The 5,898-nt window shown below is 34.3% G+C and overlaps 1 pseudogene; it reads left to right on the top strand.

Annotated features, from left to right (window-relative positions):
* Positions 1-907: 907 nt before the first annotated feature.
* Positions 908-1,559, top strand: LOC101128520 (large ribosomal subunit protein uL1-like; annotated as a pseudogene).
* Positions 1,560-5,898: the final 4,339 nt, after the last annotated feature.

Below are 5,898 nucleotides of genomic sequence, written 5' to 3'. Positions count from 1 at the left end.
AGCTGGAAGGTGGGAAATTGGGGAGTTGTTGGTTAAAAGATAAAAAATTTCAATTAGACAGGAGAAATAAGGTCAAGTTATCTATTGTACAATATAGTTATTACAGTAAATAACAATGTATTCTATTTTGAAAATTACTAAGAGAGTAGATTTTAAGTGTTCTCACCACAAAAGATAGTAAGTATGTAAGTAATGCATATGTTAATTAGCTGGATTGAACCATTCCACAATGTACACATATTTCAAAGCATCATGTTGTACATGATAAATATATGCAATTTTTATTTGTCAATTTTTTTAAAGCAGCAACATTAAGGAAAGTGAGCAGAAAAGGCCTCATATTTTAATATTACCTATTTAGGAATCAAAATTTTCCTTACAACTGCAACAAATTTCACCAGCAGCATCTTCAAAGATGTTTGTTAAGTAGCTCATATATTATTTGAAACTGTCGTTTTCTTCTTAGTCCTTGCTACAGAAAATTTCCCCAATACAATCTAATCTAGTGAAATAGTTATGCCTTAGTAGGGATAAATAAGCTCACATATGTATGTTTGTGTTTCAGTAGGGATTAATAAACTAAACTGATTCATTCTCTCTGTAAGGTAGAAATTCTTTCTTAGAAACAATTGAGTAAGGAAATATTTGATCAATTTGGCACAGGTAATTCCAGACAAATAAGAAAATAAATAATCTTATATGTTCTTGTGAACAGATAGTGATAGTTCCAAGAAATGAATTAAGTAAACTTTAACAAGCAGTATAATTATTTCTGTTAGATAATCCTTAATCTCATCTACGAAACGGAAAGGAAATAAATGCCTTCCTGTAACAGGAAGAGTGAGAGAGTAAGAGGTATAAAAAATTGAGATGTGTCACTTTTCCGGTTAGCTCAGTGTGAGAAGCCATGAGCAGCAAAATCTCTTGCGACACCGTGTACGAGGCGATGCAGGAAGTCCTGTAAGGGAACCAGCACAAGGGCCCCAAGTCTGGAGACAGTGGAGTTGCAGATTAGTTTGAGGAACTGTGACTCCCAGAAGGACAAGCGCCTCTCGGACACCGTCAGGCTTAAGTCCACTTCCCACCCCAAGTTCTCCGTGTGTGTCCCGGGGTACCAGCAACACTGTGATGAGGCCAAGGCCATGGATATCCCCCACATGGACATCGAGGCGCTGAAAAAACTCAACAAAAATAAGAAACTGGTCAAGAAGCTAGCCAAGAAGTATGATGCATTTTTGGCCTCAGAGCCTCTGATCAAGTGGATCCCACAAATCCTGGGCCCAGGCCTAAATAAGGCAGGAAAGTTCCCTTCCCTGCTCACACACAAGGAAAACATAGCGGCCAAAGCGGATGAGGTGAGGTCCACCTTCAAGTTCCAAATGAAGAAGGTGTTATGTCTGGCTGTGGCTGTTGGCCACATGAAGATGACAGAAGATGAGCTTGTGTAGAACATTCAGCTTGTGTAGAAATTCTTGGTGTCATTGCTCAAGAAAAACTGGCAGAATGTCCTGGCCTTATATATCAAGAGCACCATGGGCAAGCCTCAGCACCTATATTAAGTCACATTTGAATAAATTCTACTGCTACCAAAAATAAAATTGTGATGTCTTTCAGCAGAATAATTTTAGCACCTGTGTCATCTCTGGCATTTTTCTACATACTAGCCACTGAGATAAATTGGAGAGTAGGGTGTGATAGAAGGAAGAACAACTTAAATATTTCTAAATTTTAATTATTCTGATTTAAAAGATTACAAAGTTTAAATAGGTCAAAATTAAAACTCTGGGGAAGAGTTCCCCTTTTTTTTTTTCATGTGTGGGAAATGAAACAGCATCAGGTAAAATGGGGTTTACTATGTTTGCAAACTTTATTAGAAATTAGCTGTTTCTAGGGAGCTAAAACATTTCAACCGGTGCCAAGAGAGAAGGGAGGAGCCTTTGTATTTTGAAAGAATAATGAAACTCAAGAGTTGCAGCCAAATTTTGAAGGGGAATCCAAATGCTGTTTGGGGAAAAGATGACTAAATGAATTACCAGTGGCTGTTTGTCACCTCCCAAAGCTCTGTTGCAGAAAGACATTACTGCATAGCTTTTATAATCTTTTTTTCTTATCCTTTTCTTTCAAATCAAGTCAAGCAGAATATAGTTAAAGGCTTAATTTTCACTGAAATGTTCTGTGTGAAATTAGACCTTCTGAATCCAACTTTTCCCAGCCACCTTTTTTTTTTAAAGCAGTAAGTAATCAGTGTTTAATTACTTTTACATGGCACAACCTTTGAGACCTTGCTGACTTACTGAGGCTTCGAGGTGTATTGTTCAGAATGTTCAAAGACCCTGTATGTCTTGTTAACATTAACAATGGTAAGGTTAGAAATGGAGAAAGTGGACTGTAACATGCTCTTTGGGTACACCATTGCACACATGATAAAAGCCTCAAATTATTTAACTTTTGATGTTACCAGGCACAAGGTAGAAAAGGAAACATAATTCTGTGTTTTTTTTTTACTTACGATTGCAGTTTTGTTACTAACTACTGGAGCTTGAGGCCCTCAGATGAAAGATATGTCTTTGTGACTGTAAAACAGAAAATGAAGGCAAGAGTTGGCAGAAATTTTTATTCTATGAGAACAGACAAATATATAATTCAGAACCATAATATGTGCTTTAGTGATTATTTATAAGCTATATATATGTGAAGTGTATTCCCTCTTTTAAGGTTTTGCAGATGGAGTCCATAAGTGAGAGACTTCACACTAACCCAAATTAAAACTCATACTACTTTAAAATTGTTTTACAGACTCGATCTATGTAAAAATTATCATATTAATAAAGTTTATTTCTTAATTTTTAATCAAATGTCAAGACACCAAATACATTAATATAAGGAAGAGAATTATAGAGTGCTCCGTTTATACCAGTAATACATCAAAGACGTCAGTGTGATACATGGAAAAAATTAATCCAATGACCTTGTGTCCTTTTAAACATACGTCATTTCTACCCTGCCTACACCAAAAAAAATTTAAAAGAATTTGAGATTCATTCCTGTTTAGTTTGTTTGCTTGTGCTGCTATGACAAAACACCACAGACTAGGTAATTTATAAATAATGGAAATTTATTTCTCAGTTTTAGAGACTGGGAAGTCCAAGATCAAGGCACCAGCAGGTTTGGTGTCTGGCAAAGACCTGTTCCTCAAAAATGGCACAGTCTAGGTGTCATGACATGGCAGAAGAGCAGAAGAGAACAAACTCACTTCCTTAAGACCTTTTATAAGAGCCCTAATCCCATCCATGAGGGCTCTTCTCTCATTAATCACTTCTTAAAATCTATTTATGCCTAGTGTTCCATTATTGAAACTCTAAGCATGTGGGAGTTATTTATATCCTACTGCTCAAGGTCATCACTAAGGTCTGATTACAAAAATTCAAAAAATTGCAACCTCAGGCATAAATGGGCTAAAGCCTCCCGCCTCTAAATACTATCACATGGGCAATTAAGTTGCAGCATATGAATTTTGGGGAACACAGTCAGATCACTCCAATTGCCCACAAGCACAAATACATGTATAATAAAAGATCAAATAGAAATTTAAATTAAAACTTCTCAGAAATAATGACTGTCTTGGCACAGGCTTGCAAATATGGAGTTATTGGTCACTTATTTTGATCTTTCATGTTTGATTATTACTTGTGATAAGTTATGATCTCTTTCTGGTGTTTCCTTTTTCAAAAAAATTTTTAGCCTCTAGGGGAACATGGTAGTAGCCCATCCTACCATAGGGACTAACCACATTCATAGTAAGTAGACAGTGTTGCTTCTTTTTTGTTTAAAGATAAACTGCTAATTTCCTTCTTATTCCTCGTCTATACCAACAAAGAAAACTAATGTACATTAGATATATTTGGGTGTTGTCATAATTTTATTCCATTTTGCTTTCCTATATTTTCTGATTTTTTGCAATAATTATGTATTTCCTTATCATCAGAAAAAGCAATAAATGTGGTTCAAATAATTGTTAAAACTATTTAAAGAGGAACAATCCAGAGAAAATACATTTGTTTTTGCCTAGAATTAAGTTAATTTATGTGGATTGAAAAACTTTGAAAGAAAAAAGGGCAAATCGACTAACAATGAGGGTTTGAGCATGCATATTCCTTTTTTAGTGTGCTTTTTATAGCACAACCAGTGATACAGTGATAGCCAATTCCATAGAGTTGCCATGAGGTTCAAGTGAGATAAAATGAATGCACTAGCACTGAGATTGATGGGATTAAGCATCTGAAAGGAGGAACAGGAGGAGAAGGAAGAGCAGATGGAGGTGAAGACAGAGACAGAGTCAGAGACTGTGAAGGAGACAAAGATGAAGACACAGGCCCAGACCACCCAGACCAACCCTAAACTGTACTGTATTACATATTGCTGCTTTTCTTTCCCCTTGCAGCTGTAAGTTACATATCTGAATGATATGTGCAATTTTGAGTGTTCTTTACTTTTTATATACTATTACTGCTGCTATTTATAGATGTCTTTGCCAATTTAGGCCTTTTTCACAAAGAGAATCTCATGTAATCATTACAGGTGCCATGTGAGATGGACACTTTCTCCATTTTAAAGATGAAGAAGTTGAGATTCACAGAGCTTAACTAATTTGCCAGAATTCACACAAAACTAGAAGAGGTTGAGATAATTTAATCTCCAGTCTCTTTGTTTATATAGGACTTTTAAAATCTTAAGATAATTTATATTTTTCTTTAAAAATTTCTCTTATTGTTGTTCTCAGGGTTAAAGTAAAAATTTTAAAAACATATATATGAGGAAGTAATATGCACAGCAGCAAAAATCTTCATCTGAAACTCTAGTCTTTTTTTCAGGTTACAGTACAAATGATTGCATAAGTTTAATAGGGGCAATGAATTTCTTTTGTAATGATTTCAACTAAAATGAACAAGTTTATTTTAGCTATACTCACTTCAAATATGGAAATTCTGGTCCCACTAAAACCATTCTTTCAATTCTTTTCAAGAAGGATACTCTAGAATTATTTCATTGTTGTTGATTTTGAAATGTAAATAAAATTAGGAAAATAATGAGCAAAGCAATCTACATTTTTATTCAGAATTTGTTAATTTTATTAAATTTATATCAGATATATTCTTTTTTCATGACATTGGAAAAAATATTTCTTCTTTTCTGCATCCTTTTTTTTGTACCCAAAATAAACTTTTTGGCTGCCTAGTTTATCTGCACTTGATGGATAAAAGAAAAAAAAAAAAACGAATTTGCTGTTTAACAAAGGGAATAAAGCACCATTCTGCCAGTAAAACTCTTTAAATTTATCGAACAATTCTTCCACACTTTATAAATTATTTTTATCTAATTGTAGCTACATTTAAGTTAATTTAAAGCATTTTCTCAATAAAAATATAATGTTTATATTTTTCTATTATTTCCAAATGTTTTGTATCAATTTGATAATTGATTAATCACCAAATTGGAAAATTGTCATTTTCTCTGGCAATTTTCTGAAAAAAAAAAAAGTCTTTTTTTTTTTCCTTTTTTAAACAAACAAATGCAACTGGTTTACCTTAGTTTGAAGCTTGACCTAACTTGGAAATAAACAACTGGCCTAATCATGTATACAGTGGAGATATTTAATGAACACCATGTAAAGTTTGCCTTGATGGACTATGACATAGAAACACCCAGACGTGTTCATGTGTCCATGTAAGAAGTCACTGAGGCAACAGCACTTTACATTAACCGTCCGCCTAACACTAGTCGATCCTTACGTCACAATCCAAATTGGTGATAGAGGTTGTGCAATGTGGGAAGTAAATTAAAACGTTCGAAAGCTCTCCTTAGTTTGCATTTCCTTTTTGGCTGCTTCCTGTTGTTTTT

This window comes from Gorilla gorilla, chromosome 1 (genome assembly GCF_029281585.2).
Source record: "Gorilla gorilla gorilla isolate KB3781 chromosome 1, NHGRI_mGorGor1-v2.1_pri, whole genome shotgun sequence".
NCBI lineage: Eukaryota > Metazoa > Chordata > Mammalia > Primates > Hominidae > Gorilla > Gorilla gorilla.
This window is presented reverse-complemented; position numbering and strand designations above follow the sequence as displayed.